This window comes from Arachis hypogaea, chromosome 5, assembly GCF_003086295.3.
Source record: "Arachis hypogaea cultivar Tifrunner chromosome 5, arahy.Tifrunner.gnm2.J5K5, whole genome shotgun sequence".
Taxonomy (NCBI): Eukaryota; Viridiplantae; Streptophyta; class Magnoliopsida; order Fabales; family Fabaceae; genus Arachis; species Arachis hypogaea.
Genome location: NC_092040.1, coordinates 108,967,301 through 108,986,513, shown reverse-complemented (window position 1 = coordinate 108,986,513; position 19,213 = coordinate 108,967,301). Strand labels below are relative to the sequence as shown.

The 19,213-nt window shown below is 33.7% G+C and overlaps 1 long non-coding RNA gene across 1 annotated transcript; it reads left to right on the top strand.

Moving 5' to 3' along the window:
* Nucleotides 1–12,158: 12,158 nt before the first annotated feature.
* On the top strand, nt 12,159–13,097 carry LOC140184623 (uncharacterized). Its single transcript, XR_011881722.1, has 3 exons — nt 12,159–12,463; nt 12,559–12,656; nt 13,023–13,097. It is a non-coding gene; the product is annotated as an uncharacterized lncRNA (long non-coding RNA).
* The last annotated feature ends 6,116 nt before the right edge of the window (nt 13,098–19,213 follow it).

The following is a 19,213-nucleotide window of genomic DNA, read 5'->3' as shown; positions in this document are numbered from 1 at the left end:
CTCCCATGTCCATCTGAAGAGGTGTAAGCGGTAAGAACTAGAGAGTTCTTAGTAAGGTCGGGATTTATAATTAAGTCCATTTATAATGTCCGTTTGCAAGTTTCTAAATCATTTGAAAATCGATGGTTTAACCATAAAAAATTCAAAACCTTTTTAAAAAAAATCAGTTAATTAACCAGAAATCCAAACTCCCTTTTCAGATAAAAGAATATTAAAAGTTTCCTAATAGTATGAATGAGCAACCTGTTCCAAACATAGGTTCATTAAGTCTATGCTGAACCAGCTTGATATTTCATACTTTACTAAACCACAACTCAAACCAATCAAGGCCTCCAGCCCATCCCATAATCAATCATGGCTTCAGGCTCAAACAGCTCAATCACATCCAATTCACCACAACCCAACCAATTTTAGTCACAAACACAAGTAATGAGGTTCAAGCACAATCAAGAGTAGTTATGTCAAGTATAGCAGTTAGCAATTAAACATAATTATTCACATAGGCAAACTAATTACGATATGCACAAACAAGTATGATGCATGTCTAGTCCTACTGTAGGTAATGAGCTCATTTGTCGATTTCAACCTGCACCCAACGCAATCCAATCCTCCAGGTCAGATAAGACCTTCCTAAAACTTAATCCCAGATTAAGTACCACATACCCTCTACCAAGTACTCTCGACTTGCAGGGTTGGTATTTGCTCAAATCTCAATATACCACAAGTATGCGAGTCAGGCCTCTACCAAGCATTCAGCTTGCAGGGCTGGTACTCTCTTTACCACAGCCTGTCTGGGAAGCAACAACACAATACAGGTGTCCCCGCACAATATTCACAACATTGCCCGAAGGCTCATATTTCACATATAACCATATGTTCCATCACTTAGCAATCATTTTCATCATCTCTCCATAATCATAAATCAAGTATCACAACATCATAGTGAGCTCATTTAACAAATCTATCATCTCTCCACAATCATGAATCAAGCATCACAACATCACAGTCATCTTATTTCACAATTCTCTGCTTACTCTGTAAGGTCAAGCACACTACTATGTAGCTTTTAACTCCATTTCTTTCTAACATGTTTATGAGTTTCTTAATCTTATTTCATTACCTTACATACCTTTATACCTTTCCTTAGGTATTTTGGTATAGAGAATTAGGGAATTCTGGACTCAAAACTGTCTTCCTAAGGCTTTTAGGAAAAATTGACTTTTTATCAAATATTTTATTATTATTTATAAAATAATATTTTTAATAAATAATATTATTAATAAAATAATATATTAATATTAAAATAATTATATTTTATTCAACTTCTAAAAATTGTATTTTGACCCCTTAACTTTTAATATTTGCACTTTAGCCTTTCAACTTTTTATTAATTTTCAATCCCAAACTTTTTAATAATTATCTTTTGACCCCAAAATCCTCCAAAATCAACGTTTTTTCATCCTTCCAAAACCAAAAATTTTTTTTCCAATAGTTCATCATATTTTCACTTGATTTTTAGCTAGATTTTCAATCTTTTCGTTAACCAATTTTTACCCGATTTTTACCAAACCAAAAAGCAACGTTTCAGCTATCAAATACACATCAAATAAACATCAAATATCATGACTGGAAAGCCACATTTTCCAGCAGCAAACAACAAGATCTTATGATCAAATCATCACACAAACACTCAAAATCAAACCTCAAGAAAGAAGATCTAGTTTCACACTTCAAGAACACAACCAATCATTGATCAATATACCAAACCTTACCTCCTTTGCTACTGCCAAAAGTTGAACCATAAACAAGCTTCAAAAAGTACTTTTATGCCTTAAGGTAGCTATAAATCACGTTTCTTGATAGGGATTTTAGTTTGAGAAAGAACGGAGAAAAAAGCTTGAAGCTTTCATGGAAGTTCTTCCATTTTCCTTTCGTATGATTTTCGAATTTTGGCTTGTCTTGGAAGAAAAGTTGATGGTAATGATGAGTCTAGGGACCCATGTGGTTAGGATAGAGTTTATGCTTGATTTTTGTGTAAAAATATCTTAAGAAAGGATAATTACTAAAGCTAGATGTATTAGAATACAAGTGTTTCTTACTTTTCCTTTAAGAAACCTTTACTTGGAGAGCAAGAAAGAAAACATGTGGTGGCTAGCCCTGGAAGAGCCACGTGTCATAAGGTGATAACTCATTAGAATTTAATAATAAAATATCATTTTGAAGATAATTACTAAAACTAGATACATCAAATTACACTACTAAAGGATAAACATGAGCTTTACTAGTATAAATGATACTAATAACAAAATAATCATGAGAATAAAAGATATATAATAAAACATTAGCATTGCTAATTTCATCTAAGATTGGCGGTATTATCCATTACCGGTAGATTTCTTGCTCAGTTATATATTCCTAAACATAGATTAACATTAACTACAGCAGAAAAAATAATAATATAATATTTCAAATAAAATAATAATATATGAATATTATATTAATATAATTTTTCTATCGAAATTCGAGACCGGCTCGTCATATAGAGGCTAACCACGAAAATCAGAATTTTGAAATTCGAAACCGAAGTGGCTCAAAAATGTAACTTTTTGCGACGTGTTTGCTTAGATCAGGAGAGGTGTCTGGTGCAGTCAAGCTGCTGACTCAGCAGCTTGATGACACAGCACCTGTGTAGTGGAGGTGCTTATATGCACTAAAGTTCCTAAAAATTTGATAAAAATTCCGTTTGATCCCAAAATAGCGTCGTTTCTTCGAGGCTAGGCCGTTACACAGCGCCTGTAAGTACTTGTAGAGGTCATGTTCGACATACTTCAGCTGGAGAATCAGCACCTGCAAGAAGTGGAAACTTGCAGAGGTTATGTCACTAAAATGCCTTATCCGACTTGTGGGTTGGATTGCATCGGGTGCGGGTCGAAACTGACAGATGAACTCATTACCTGCGATAGGACTAGACATGCATAATATTACTTGTGCATTTGCATTTGGTTGTGTTTACTCATTTTATTTCTCTATGATTATGCTGTTTGATATTTGTGTAAATGGTTTGTGTGTTTATATTGCGAGTCTACTTGTGCTTGTTGATTCCTGTATATGTCAAGGATTAAGATAACCGAAAACTAATCATTATAACTCAAAACTGAGTGACGTGACTGTGTTTTGCTTAAAATAATGTAATTCAAAGAAAACTAACTAGTCTTTGAAGTGAGTTTAAAGAATCTTAAAGGTAATTATTTTAAAGTTATACAGTAAATATTTGCATTTTATTTCTCTACTCTCACGGCATTCACTTTCCATACTGAGAACATGCGAGGACGACATTCTCACCCCCTACAGATCTTCTATTTTCAGTGATAGGTTCAGGAATCCTTGGCAAGGAGCCACGGCCGATCCACAGAGGTTTATGTATATGTATTCATACTTTTTGTATATGGTTTAGTCTTAAACTTTATTTTCCCCTTGCCGTTTATCGTCTTTAATTTTTTAGAGGGGTAGAACTTGTATTTGAGAATCTTGGATTATGTCTATGTATATGATGCTATGTGATTATGTGTATATATATATATATTTATCATTTTGATTAAGTGATTAACAGAAAAGACTTATCATTTTCTTGAGTAAAGTTCTGGTTTGTATTTGTAAGAGCTTGATTAAATAAAGGTAGTATAAATAGAAAGGCTTAGAGGTAAGTAACGCCTGACCTTTTAGTATAATCATGAGGTGTTAAAAGTTAGAATGTTACATCCCTGCTAAAAATAATGTAAGGTTAGGCATTCCATTTCTCAAGAATTATACAACGAAAGCACCCTCGTTGCCTGAAGCCCCCCGTCACTGGAGCCCTCCTAATTGCCGAAACAGGTGCGGCCGGACATGCTGGTAGGTGAGATGCAAGTATCGGTCACGTTTAAGAAGACACCCCCATTTATTTTAGCATTGGAGTATGCCAAAATATTGGTGGACATCAGCAAAAAATCACTGGTGTCTACCGTCGACTGCTCCCTCCTCAGCTTACTAAAAAGGATATTTAGACCATTATCCTTCCAGTTCTGGATGTCAACATAATGTCTACATTCTATGAATTCCCAATTTCACTCATTCCCATGTGTGCATAGACCATTAAGAGCTGCATAGCTTGTTATGTTGGCAAAACAAGTTAAGAGTATGAAAATATAACATGATCTGAAAAGTAGGAATTATTCACATGTCCGATGTATATGGGCATGAGTAATATATTTATGTGTTTGAGGTGCATTATAGATATCCCGTTCTAATGGTATTTATAGAACCCAAGCTGCTTTTGCCGTTTAACAACTTTTTCAAAGACCAAAAAAATCTTGCATTTCAATATTATAATCATAATCGCATGCAAGTATCCTATTATTTGTTTTTCATTAAAACACATACATATTTATCGTGTAGTAGTTATCAACAATTTTTCATAGATAGTAATAGTGAAATTTTTAAGGATAATAAGTTAATAAAATTGTGTACCATAAATCCATAATATTAATTTAAAGAATATAAATTCTAATATTTAAAATATTTGTCTCTATTTAAGTGTATCGTTTATCATCAACAATTTTAAAAGTTAAATCAATGTTAATATACGACTAATCAATTAAATTTGTTACTGATAATCTCAATTGAATTAAATTATAACGGTTAAATATAATTAATATCTACATTATAATTATTATAATAACAATTTTTAATTACAAATATTCAGAGTATATAAGATTTATCAAAAATATGTTCAATAACACTCTTGTGAACTCTATTTTATATTTTGTAGATCAAACGAGTTGTCCAAAACATTATCTTTAGATACATTTAGCTTTGACACAACTACTACTTATTACTAGGTATACATTCCAATATATTATTATTAACAAAGTTTATTTATAATTCTATGTTATATATTATATATTATATATTTTGTATTTTTATTCTCAGTCTCTTTTTCTTAACTCTTTTTTTAGTTATTTTCAAACATAAATTAAGAAAAACTATAACTAAAATTCAAAATTACACCATAAAATATAATCTTAGGTAAACATTTACACCAGCAAATAAGAATAAATTTATCTGTTTAGAATTAAATATACTAAATTTTAAACTCTATTATCTATTATAAACTCTATTATCTATTATATAAAGATAGTAAAAAAATAACAAATCAATATTTAAGAAAGATATCAATTTGATATGGCTTTTTTATTGTTGTTATTATATAATTGCTCGTGTTTTTATCTTTGTTCAGTAATTATGATGAATTACATCCAATAGATCAAATTGATGTGAATGTATAGTATTTTTAATAAATGAGTTTTATAAATTTAACATTAATTTACATGTTATTCACTCAATTTCTAAAAAATATAATATTTTTTATTTATGTTACACAGTATAATTAATTGAACTTCTCACGGTAAGTCCAGTCTTCTTATAGTTAAATAACAAATAATACTCCAAAGCGATTCGTAAAAAAAATTAGTTGAATGCTTTAGTTCTTGACAAATTTTAATAACCAAATTGAATTAGTCTCCAAACTTTTATTTCCTTAATTAAATTAGTCTTCATAACAAGGTATTTACTTGAGTTACTGGTACAAAAATTTTAAAACTTTATAAGGATTGTTATGTTTTGTTATTAAAGGTCCATAACAAGACTGATTTGTCTAATTTTTACTAATTTTTACATAAGAATTAATATATGTAACAACATTAAAGATTGTAGACTTATTTGATAATTAAAATTTTTTAATTATTAAATTATATAACTCAAGATTTTTTAAGGACTAATGTAAAATATTACTCTAAATTAACTTGTGTTAATGTAAGCCTGTGCTGATAACTGTTTTCGAACTCAATATAATTATATCTTGTATATTTCAAATTTAGATATCATCATGCTCAACATTCAACTAATAATTGAGTGCGGTGTTGATTAATATGTTAATTTTTCAAAAAATCACCAATAGAATTATATATCCTCTTGATATATATACCATGCTTAAGGTATAATGATGTATTTTTTTCAACATGATTTTAATTGGTATAAAAATCTAGACAAAAGAGTACTCATAATCTGTTTAAAATTGTATTCTATAAATTTTAATGTCACATATTATTAGTAAATTTTTTTAATTTGATATAATTATAAACATTGCAAAAATATAATAAAAAATTAAAAAGACCAAACATAACACCAACTATAGTTGTGGTTATATTCAAGTAGTGTGGCACTGCGGCAAACCCTTGTGTATTACTCCTATAATTAGACCTCACATAATTATAAGACCACCATCTCCATGAGCAAATAATTTGGCGCTAAGGTCCAATATTTTTCCATCTTGAGTAACTGAGTAACTGAGTAACTGGTGGGAATAAAAAATTTGATTGAGGAAGCGTAGATAGGACACATGAGACAGACATGCTTCAGGAAGCGTGATTCTTGGTAATTTTCAAAACTGCCTTCGAATTTATCTTGTGACACTCTTTTTCTATCCCTTAGATAGACAACTCAGTAAAGATTATTTGAAGGAAAAGAAAGATGAATACTCAATTGGGTAGCCTCATACTCACATACTTTCTCGTGAACACACATCCATTCATCTTTAGTCATTTCTTTGGGTGTGAGAGTGGGGGTTCAACAAAGGTCTTAGGGTGAAGATTTGCATTGATTTTCAGTCCCATGACCCATACAAGGCTAGGTTGAACGAATATTTGCACTTGAGAATCTTTGTAACCATGGCATACGTGAATATATAGAGAAGAAAAAGACATAGGACACAAAGCTGGAGGGCACGTTGATGCGCACTGTTTCTCGAGATTGTTTCATGCATTGCGAATCATGTGAGTGTACATGACTTGTCTTTTCTACTTTGTATGCATTGCTACTTTATTCCAGTTTACTATCATCCATGTGAGTGCCTGTTTATAGCTGTGAGAATTGGATGAATAGTGATGACGGCGCCATGAATGTTGTGGTGTAAATGATCCGCCGACGCCTGAGTGATGGGTGCGTGATCGTAAACCCTTACAACGGCAGGGTGTTGCAAAGCACGCTGCATAGATAATGACAGGGTTTGGTCCTTCGTACCTATTACCAACAAACCTGTTACCAACAAAACTATGTTGGGCCTACTCTTTGTGGCCCATTTTTGTAAAAAACATGAAGTAACAACAATCCAAATGAAACATCTTATCAGAAGCCTCAAATGAATCAATACCAAAAGGTAACAACAACATAAAATGAGTGTTGGCCCAATATCCGTTAATTTTGTTTTAGCTCAATCTTTATTTTTTTTCCTTTTAGGCTAAGCCAAATAACCAAACCCAAACCCATACCGTCACCAAACTCGCCCCTCCCCTAAACCCGCTTCTGCAGCGGAGTTCTTGTCGCAGGCCTCCATTGCTCCTCGTCACCAACAACCTTGGCTACCTGCATTGGCTCTTCGTCACTAAATATGGTTGTTCCTAAAAAATGAAACAATACCTGTTATAAGCCGTGGCCCTAAACAGCCCAATATTATGACTTGGGTCAGGGTAAGCTTTGAAGGCCCGAATACACCTTCACATCAAGCAAAAGCCCCAACTAGGTAGAACAAAATACACTAATCATGAACTTAGTTTCTCTTCACCGAGGATGTCGTCAACGTCAAAGCTAACTTCTGACTCGCCACCGGCGTCCCTCCTCACAAGTCTCAAGGCACCGCCGTAACCTTTCCCCTTTTTCTTCTCTTCGAAGCACTACTATCATCTTGTCCTCGTCCTCCCAAAGTTGTGACTTCCTCTCTTCGGTGTCCAACCTTTGCATTTTTGTCCCAACTTTACCAAAACTCAAGTTGTTATTTGTTGAACCCATTCTTTTCCTAACGAATTAGGTTGCCATGGTGTTAATATAAATCTTTTGCATGCTGTTGAATATGAGTTTGTTGGTGTAACTCTTTGCTAAGCTTAGTTGCCATTCTTGAAAAAAGATTTTAGGATAGTGAAATATATAATTCATTATATATATTATGTAAGATTTTTTATGTTCAAGTTAAATATAGTTATTTTTTTTTATTTTTTAGTCATCATAAATTTATAATCATGGGAATAAATTATTACAACAAGGAGGTTATAATTCACAAAAAAAACAACTAAAAATATAATATATTTTCGACATAAAACTTAAGATCAATAAAGAAATATAAAATGATAAACTTAAAATATAATAAGATTTTTTTTGCAGATATTAATACCAAATACTACATTGTGCAACATATTTTAATAGTAGTGGCTTATGTTGATGACCTCTTATGTATATATAACAGTTGGGAAAAAAAATTATTTGAATAAAAGTTTTCTAAAATGATAAAATTAATAAAAAGAATCTAACTTGATCTGCTTGTATTAATTATTATTTCATAGTTAGATTTCATTTACTTCATTGTAATTTTAGATTTTAAGCTTATCTTTCTTATTGCAATGGAAGTCTACAACTTTGTGTTGGAGTATACCAGGATCACTTAGACTAAGCCAGCATAGTTATTTGTAACTCAAATATATGTTTATGATGTTTATAATTGATGCTTCAATTATATTCTTAGTGCAAAGGTATGGCATCATTGTGTCAATATGCCCACCAAAAGTCTCTTTCACGGCTAATAGTGACAAATCTTCATAAGGAATTTAATAAAAGCTGCATAATTAAATTTAAGTCTTCTCACTACATTTTTCAGTGTAATTTAAACATCTATGGCTATTCAGTTGCAATCAATGTTTGATTTTAATACATACTTTGGCTGCTCATGCATAGCAAGTAGTGTTTATTCTTTAATTTGTACTCCATTTGTTAGATATTACTATGGAAAAAAACTATTGCTTCAAGATGAAGTGGTTTTTTTGCTCTCCCATCAGATTTGTCGTTATTAAGTGATGTCATTGTAGATTCTTATCACATGATTGTGAATATATTTTCCAATGCTTTCTTTTCGCTGTTTCGGATGGTTTCATTTTGTTATTTGTGTTTATAGGAACCACTCGTGTGTTTACTTTCATGATTTGTAATGCTTCCATAAAATATTCGTAGCTGTCCGTCTCAATTTGTTGAAACATTTTTGCTCATATAAGTAGATTGACCATAATGAATGTTATTAATTATGAGCTACTAATGTCATCAACCTCACAATTGTACAATCTCAGTAGGTGTGCTTGTAGGAAGTCAATGAGGACCCATTTTTCGAGCACAAATTAAAGAACACTAGCACCAAAAATCATAGTAGAGTGAAGCAAGCAATCCTAATTGAATTATCTGGAAAGTCGATGTCGTCACACGCAAGATGGGAGACACTCCGTGCAAACAGTGGTAAGTGAACACTTTTTAACACTTTTTAACAATAGTATATGACAAGATGATTAGTGGGATAAAGAAAGAAAAAATTTAAAATTATTCAATTTTTAAACAGTTTGTTGTCTAACCAAATGTTACTACAACCTCGTAGAGTAGCAGTACCCTTATATTGTGGTGGTTGAAATATTTCCATGCCTCCCATAAACTAATCTCATTTGTTTTTCATTATTAAAATATTTCAAAACAAAGAATAAGCCATTGAGTACATTAGGAGCACCAATACTCGAATAAAAAGAAGGGCTAGAAATCGCGGACTTAGGAAGTTTAGCAGAATGTCACTAAAAGAATGTTAACCATTCCATCCTGGAATAAATTCTTAGGTTTGTCTACTCGTGAACACCACTTGCGTAACGGATAATTCAAAATGTTTTTTTTCGTTTAAGAGACCGTTTTATGCACATGTAATTTTCAAGTTTGAAGCTTATGTTACCTGTCTTGAATTAGTTTATTTCTCTACATACAATTAAATTATCTGTATTTTTTATTTGGTTTGGACCTCTTTTTTTAATATTTTCTTTTTTAATTAATTTTAACCTCTGTAATCATATAAAAGTACTCAAATATTATTTATAATAATGTCGTTTATTCTCTAATTATATTTAGTTGTTTTTTTCCATTATTTTTTCTCATAATTTTTGTCCATGTTATTATATCAAAATACTTTAATAAATTTTAAATCCATATAACAAAATAAATAGTGTAATTAATTAATTTTATTTCATGCGATACTTTTTATTGAAATCAAGCATAAAAATATAATTTGTTGTCACATAGATACTTAACAAAGTAAATTAATTAACATAATATCTAAAAATAGATAATTTTATATTCTGTTACATTTGAAATAGTAAAAAAATTATAAACATTGAGATAATTCTTGTATTTGACAAGGACTTATTAATGTTTTAAAATAAATAACTAATTATAAGGTTTAATTACTCTATTGGTCTCTATAGTTTCGTGAAATTTTCAATTAGGTCCTTATACTTTTTTTTTAATTGGGTCCCTGCACTAATTTTTTTTTTCAATTAAGTTGCTCTTAGTATTAATTGGCTTAATTTTATAGGGACCAACTAAAAAAAAAAGAATTGGTATAGGGACCTAAATAAAAGGAAAAAAAAGTGGAGGGACCCAATTAAAAAAAAATTTGGCGCAAGGACACAATTAAAAGGAAAAAAAGTATAGGGACCTAATTGAAAATTTTGCGAAACTATAGGGACTAACAGAGTAATTAAACCTAATTATAATTATCTCTAATATCAAAAGTATGACACTATAGTTGAATATACAAAATTTTAATTTTCGGCTCTTCTACTCTTTGATTCCTGGATCCGTCGTTGTGAGTCTAAGGTTATTTGCTTTACTTAAGTAGTATGTCGTATATTTCAGGTCAGCAGCGACTGCTATTGAGCAGGATGATACGTATGCTGCCAGCAGCTGGTTTTCCGTTGTGGCTTGTAGCCAAGGAAGACGTAACCCAACTTTTAACATAATAAATGTTCAGTTCTTTCACAACATGGTGTGTGAAGCTCATACAACTTTTCAAGATCTACAAATGTTTAGGGATTTTGATTCGTGGCTGCAGAAGTGTAGCCGTATCACTAGGAGTGTGGTCACAACTGTCTCGAGTTTGTAGTCCAACGTAAGACACTTGAATGACACTTTTGATCGACAGAATGAGATGTTGGCAGATCTACAATGTATTATTGTTAGCCTTATTTGACAAAATAATCAGGGTTTTACTTCGGAGGGTATCACAAATGTGTCATCCGACTGTGTGTGTGGTGGAAAGAAAAGGCTCAAAGAACATCATTCAGACAAATGTAAGGCTAAAAAACGAGTCACAGCGACTTCCACATGTAGCATGGATGGCGCATGCAACCCTACATACATGCCACCGCCGAAGACAGAGATCAGCATGGATCACATGCCGTTTAAGAGCACAAAGGCAAAGAAAAGACAGATGACAGAACGAAAAAACCTGAACTGGTAACGTATTTGAAATTGAATACCTTAAAGCTTTTATTAGGGATTTTTTTTGTTGGAAATATTTTTCTGCCAATCACTAATCACTTTACTATCTTCCATTTAAGAGGTTATATTGGTTTAGTATTGCTAATTGTGTGTTACTTGCTCTAAAAATGATTAAAATCTTATTGAACACTAATTACAGCCAAATTCTCCTTTTTTGGTAAGGTGACTCCAAGTTTTAATTTGTTACGATATTCGACAATGTTTATTACAAGCTGTGGTAGCTTATGAGACGAAGCTTGACGTGGATCAATATTTGTGATAGTGAATTGGGTAATATGTGCTAAAATTTTTTATCGTGTGTAAAATAGTTTCTCTGTGTCCTTTAATTGACTGCAGGGCTGCTTCATGTTTAGTTTGGCCTAGTCTTTGTAACCCTATAGTACTCTCAACAACATCATCACAATATGGGCTACTTTGACTTTCTGGTCATCTTGTAGCTATTGCCTGCTACTGAATGGTATTGATTTATTATTATTATTGTTATTATTACCATTATTACCTCATCATTATTGCATGGTTGCTGTGCTACATTTGAATATACTTGAAATAAAACCTAACGAAGGGAATGACGTTCTTTTAGTTGGAGGAAAATTATAAAATTATCAGCGTTATGGTGTATATTTTGTCTACATTTATTTGCTTAGCTGAAGTAAGTGCTCTGTTGACATTTGGTTACGTGTAATTGGCCCTTCTATGTTATGTATGTGAAACTTTCAAATCCTAGATTCGATTAACAGTGTCGTATTGTTTTTAACAATTGATATATACATATACAAGCATGATGGCAAAAAATATTTAAATGTACATGCATCTGACTTATTCCCCATGAATGACTCTACAGGTGGACCTCACGACAAATTCTGTAGGCCATGATGAATTCATCATGCCATACGGTCGAAGGGATACTAAATGCAAGCTTGACGATGATAAATGTTACAACAGATTCCCATTGAGGTGCAGTGGTGGCAAGAAACAAATGCTTGAGGTCATGCTGGTGAAACTAGATAGGATCCTAAAGGTAGATCGTGTTGTAGTTGTGGGCATTTAATTTAGTATTTATTTGTTGTTACCATACGCTTATACTTGATGCGGTGTTATTATAACATGTGGCAGTGAATGAACTTAACATTTTCACCCACTAAGGAGATGCAGCTGTCCAGGATAGACCTAGTGGCTGCGACTTACGTATTCAGCAACGACCTACCACATAGGTTAGCCAAACTTCAATCGTAACCCTTAATTTTCTCTGCTTGCTAATCACTTGTTCGTTTCAACCTTATGCTAGTTATACTGAAACATTATCCGTAATTCTTGGCCACTGTGTTTTTCAACGAGATCCTGGTTAATGTTAGACCATTCTACATTGACAAGAAGGCAGCATTCACGCTCGTACCAAAGGGAAAACTCATCGACGATGTGGATATTCACTTTCGGCCCGTATAAAAATTCTTTTCTTTTAGTTTGCATTCCCATAAAAAAAGTAAATTCTAAGTGTAACACGTGTCGGTTGTAGTCAAAAGCAATGCTGTTGCACTTTTCGCATGTTTACTGACCTAGAACCCTGTCCCTACCTGTAGGTCCTAAATGTTGTCGTCACAATGCTTTCCCATACAAGGCCGAGCTATTTATGGTTCCTCCCAACAACAATTATGGTATGTTACTGCTTCCCAAACAGTCGAGAATTTTGACTAGGACTATAATCTTTCCACTGCGTGTACACCTTATAGTGTATGTGAAGAAAATCTTCATATTTGTTGTGTAATATACTTTAACGTAGGTTGTTGATTTTTCTAATGCCTTTGGTTTATATAAGTATGAGAAAATTGATGTGCCATAATTGGTCAATTTATCCCATTCTTGTTATCACAGTTATGCATGTTGCTACTTTTTGTGCTAAAAGTTTATTGTTTCTTTGTTATTCCTTTTGTTCTTGTCAGCAGGCCACCTTGGAAATGTGATCTCTTTTGAAAGGCATGCTTGCAACGATCAACACAAAGCATATGCCATCGAAGGTTGACGAAGTGCAGCGGGTATAATTAATTCCTTCATGGTGTTCTCTTCGGGGTTACACTATACAGTATGATATAGTTGAGAGTACAATAACTTATTAAAGTTCTAACACGTACCATTTTCTTGTTGGAAATAGATTTATGTACCCATGTGGACTGTCAGTCATTGGTACCTGATGATCATTGACAACGTAAGATGTAAGCTAATTTACTTGGATTCATTAGTTAATCCAAAAGAGGGCGAAGATAGACAAATGGCAATGACTAAAGTTGTGAGAACACCTTCGATGTTGCCTATCTTTTTCTTTATAGTCAACCATGTTATTATTTCAGTAGATGATTTGTCACTCATAATCAAACTTCTATATTTTTGCACCTATTGTTTGTGAGCAGGCACTGTATCTTGAATCAATAACCCACGGACAAGCATGCTATCATCAAACAACAGGGTGCGCCCAAGGTTCTCAACATACGACATTGAAGGCGCTGATGTCACACAACAAGCTCGTGGATGGTATGCATCTTATTTTCTTATTAATTTACCCTACTCATATACCGAATGACGCACTTTGGTTTTATTTCTGATTTGACAAACTCTACTCTTTTGGGTGCTATTGTACTTATCTACTTATGATTTTTGTGATGATGGGATTTGTGCAGTTGCATCGAGATTCTCTCTGTATTTACTTGAGTTTTGTTATTAGAAAAATCTTCTGTTTCAGGACCTTCCTTTATATGTTTGCTACTTCATAAGAATGTCAAAGTTTTAATTTAATTGTGATCTATGTCTTGTGTTATGTATTATTACCAAACAAACCAAAAAAATTATATGTATTGAAATGTTTATGTCTAGTACAATGGGCAAGTCAGAGTCTGACCCCTCTGAATCCTCTGGCACTAAGACTGCTCCCATCATTATTCAATCTAAAAATTCATCTTTCAATGCTGGAATTGTCCTCGATGAAACGAACTATGATGTTTGGTGCCAGATGATGGAGATGCATATTGCTGAGAAGGAGAAACTCTCCTTTATTCATGGTAAAACAGCACCACCGACCGAAAAAGATACAAGTTACGACAAGTGGTACACAGACAACCAAAGAGTCAAGAGATGGCTATTGATGTCCACATCTCCGGAAATCATGAAGCGATATATCTGTCTTCCTACTGCTCGTGAAATTTGGAAGGCTTTATCAAAAGCTTTCTATGATGGGGCCGATGAACTGCAAGTTTTCACCTTAAATCAGAGGGCTTTCTCGGCCAAACAAGATGGCAGAACACTTTCTATCTATTATGGTGAATTAAACGAAATTTTTGGTAAGTTGGATCATCACAATAAGGGGAGTAAGGAATGTGAGAAAGATGTAGAACTGTATCGCAAATCCATTGAGAGACAAAGGGTGCATATCTTTCTTGCTGGTTTGGATTGTGAGTTCGATCAGATTCGTGGTGATATTTTAAGGTAAGATCCAATCACTGAGTTAGAAGAATGCTACTCAATGGTTCGTCGTGAGTCTATGTGGCTTGCAACAATGAAAGGAGAACCTGAGAAGCCTGAAGCTTCAGCCCTTGTTAGCCGGAACCGATCCACTCAACACAAATCCAATCCCAATTAGCAAGATCGAACAGGTTCCAATTATTTTAAATCTACTACTAATGCTAACAAATCCACTTATAGATGCACCCATTGTGATCAATCTGGCCATACCAAAAGTCGCTGTTTTGAACTTGTGGGATATCCGGACTGGTGGGATCATAATCGTGATCCACGAAAGAAGAATTCACACAAGAACTCCACTTCTGCAGTTGTAGAATCAAAGGTAGAATAAGATATTAAGGAAAAAGGCTCGGCTTTGGTAGCAACAGTAGGTAATGTAGGTAAAGTTTTAAATATTTGCGCACCTGTTTCTAATACTACATGGATAATTGACTCTGGTGCTTCAGATCACATGACCTTTGATTCTAGACAGGTTCCATCCCTTAAACCTTCCTCACAAAAATTTGTCTCTATTGCTAATGGTACCTCAGCTCCTATTATAGAAGAAGGATCCTTGTCTCTTACTGATACTTTGAATTTGGATTCTGTTTTAGTTGTTCCATCCTTGGATTATAACCTTTTGTCAGTATCTCAAATCACCTTTGCTTTATTTTGTGTTGTAATTTTTTGGCCTGAATTTTGTGTGTTTAAGGACATTCAAACAAGGCAGACGATTGGTTGTGGTGTTAAGAGAAGGAATCTATATTACTTAGACATGGAGTCAAAGAGTTTGAATCAACTGTCTCAAGAATTGACAATGGACAACGATGAAGCAACAAAAAGGAAATCTGATATCTGGTTATGGCATCGACATCTGGGACATGCCTCATTTAGTTATCTTAAAAAATTATTTCCTAGCTTATTTGCAAAATTTGATATTTCTAGTTTCCGTTGTGATACTTGTGAATATGCAAAAAGCCATCGTGCTTTATTTCCTTTGAGTTTGAATAAAAGTTTAATTTCTTTTATGATTATACATTCTGATGTTTGGGGTCCATCCAAAGTAGCTACCTTGGGTGGAGCACGCTGGTATGTCACTTTTATTGATGATTGTACAAGGATGACTTGGGTGTGTTTGATGAAATCCAAAAGTGAGGTAAATATGTTCCAAAAATTTCACAAAATGATTTGTACTCAATACAATACAAAAGTTAAGGTTCTACGAAGTGACAATGGAGGTGAATATTTGAGTTCTAGTTTTCAACAGTATTTGGAAGCACAAGGAATCATTCATCAAACTACTTGTCCTGAAACACCCCAACAAAATGGGGGTGGCTGAGAGAAAAAATCGTCACTTATTGGAAGTTGTTCGTGCACTATTAATAGAGGCTCATATGCCATTGTGTTATTGGGGTGAAGCACTTACATCTGCAGCATATTTAATTAATCGAATTCCCTCAAGTACCATTGATTTCAAGCAACATACCAAGCTCTTACTGAAGCTCTTGCTGAAGCTCCTACCACAACAAACTTACCTCCTCATGTCTTTGGTTGTGTAGCATTTGTACATCTCCATAAACACCAGCGCAACAAATTGAGTCCTCGTGCATTGCGATGTATTTTTTTGGGATATGCTACTTATCAGAAAGGATATCGATGTTATCATCCTCCAACACAAAGAATGTTTATTACATTAGATGTCGTCTTTCATGAAGACACAATGTAGTTTTTTCTTCAGCCTGAACTTCAAGGGGAGTACCAAGAGGAAGTTCTGAATTTAGATCTTCAAATATCTAAAGAAGTAGAACTCTCTACTAGAGAGGAGGTTGCTGAACTTAATGCCCAAGATATGGATGAGTTGAACTTGGGTAATGGTGAGCACCTAGAAAAGGAAGTATCAAGTTTATCATTGGCATCCGAATCCCTCGAACCACAAGAAGCCAATACACCAAACAACCATTTGTTAGCTGAGGATGCTCATGATATGGCTAAACCATCTAGAAAACAACTACCACCACGTCACAACAGAGGTATTCCTAAACCCACATATGAACTTGAGATTTCTAGTAAGGTCAAATATCCTATGAGTCATTATGTGTCTAACCACCGCTTATCTGAATCAAATCGATCATTTGTAAATTAATTATCTACTGTATCTATTTCTAACAGTGTGCAGGAAGCCTTAGCCAACCCGAGATGGAAGGTAGCTATGAATGAAGAGATGGAATCCTTGAAAAAAATGAGACTTGGGAGCTTGTTGATTGTCCTCCCGGGAAGAAAATAGTCAGATGCAGATGGGTTTATACAGTGAAGTACAAAGCAGATGGTACAGCCGAATATTTTAAAGTGAGACTAGTGGCTAAAGGGTACACTCAGGTCTATGAAATTGATTATACAGAAACATTTGCACCTGTAGCCAAAATCAACACAATTCGAGTCTTGTTGTCTTTAGTTTCGAATTTGAACTGGCCATTACAACAGTTTGATGTGAAGAATGCCTTTCTACATGGAGAGTTGTTTGAATTAGTCTACATAGACCTTCCACCAGGATGCATGATACCAGAAAAACACACTCAAAAGGTGTTCAGATTAAAAAGGTCATTGTATGGGCTTAAGCAATCTCCAAGGACATGGTTTGGAAGATTCACCAAATCCATGAAGGCTTTCGGCTACAATCAAAGCAATGCAGATCATACTTTGTTCTTGAAGAAACAACATGGTAAGATAACTGTACTTATTGTTTACGTAGATGACATGGTGGTAACGGGAAATGGTCCTGAAGAAAGAAAGGCATTACAAAGTTACTTGTTTAAAGAATTTAAAATGAAAGAGTTCGGTCCTTTAAAATTCTTCCTTGGCATCGAAGTGTCTAGATCCATCAAAGGTATTTTTTTATCTCAAAGAAAATATACTTTAGACTTGTTACAAGAAACTGGCATGTCAGCCTGTAAGCCAACTGATACACCAATGGAAGAAGGATTGAAGTTATCAGTTGAATCAAATCAAGTGCCAGTCAATAAAGGGCGATACCAGAGATTGGTTGGAAGGTTAATGTACTTGGCACACACAAGGCCAAATCTTGCATATGCATTGAGTGTTGTGAGCCAGTTTATGCATAATCCTGGAGAACAACATATGAATGCAGTGGTAATATTCTGAGATATCTGAAATCCTCTCCAGGAAAAGGAATCTTGTTCACCAAAAATGCAGATTGTCAAAATGTGGATGCATATGTAGATGCTGATTGGGCTGGGGAAATAGATGATCGACGTTCAACTTCTGGTTATTTCACCTTTGTAGGAGGTAATCTTGTTTCTTGGAGAAGTAGGAAGCAGAAGGTTGTAGCACGTTTAAGTGCAGAGGCTGAATTTGGAGGATTGGCACTTGGACTATGCGAAACACTATGGCTAAGACTCCTCTTGATAGATTTGGATTTCCCCCCAAGCAACCAATTCAATTGTATTGTGACAACAATGCTGCATGTGATATTGCTCATAATCCAGTCCAACATGATCGTACGAAGCATGTGGAAGTAGATAGATTTTTCATTAAGGAGAAACTAGATGAGAAGATTCTTGAGTTACCTAAGATTCGATCAGAAGATCAATTGGCAGATATCTTTACAAAAGCAGTTTCAAGTCAAGTTTTTTCAAAATTCTTAAGCAAGTTGGGCATGTGTGATATCTATGCACCAACTTGAGGGGGAGTGTTGAGATTTCTTATGCTTAATTATAGGAATTCTGTAACTTATTTTTAGGGATCTCTTTTTTATAAACATGGAAGCTATAAATTAGGATACTAAATTATAGGGTCAGTAGCTAAAAGATAGGGTCTAGAATAGTAAACAATTTTTCTATATGTGTGTACATATACATTGAAATAGTCATAATGAATACAATTGATTTTCTTCTCACAAAATAAACTATTAGTGGCAACAAGACGCTCAAAATTTTTGAGAACGTGAGTTTTTTTATTAAACGAGAAGAAGACAACGTGAAAAAGCGACCAAATACAATGAAAATGGGAACACTTTAATAGAAAGCAAGTATATTTTACTCCGTTGGACTTCTACTTATTTAACTTTAGTCCCTAAACCATATAATTCAAAGGGACAAGATGCATTTTTCTAAAGTCTAGTTAATTTGATTTGTGCTCTGGTTAACTCGATAAAGTGGCAGGTGAAATACGTCATTTTGTATAGTTCGAATTGCATACTTTTTAAATTCTAATTGAAAGTGCAAAAGTTCATCAGTTCAATGAAGGATCAAGAAGCATATTTCTA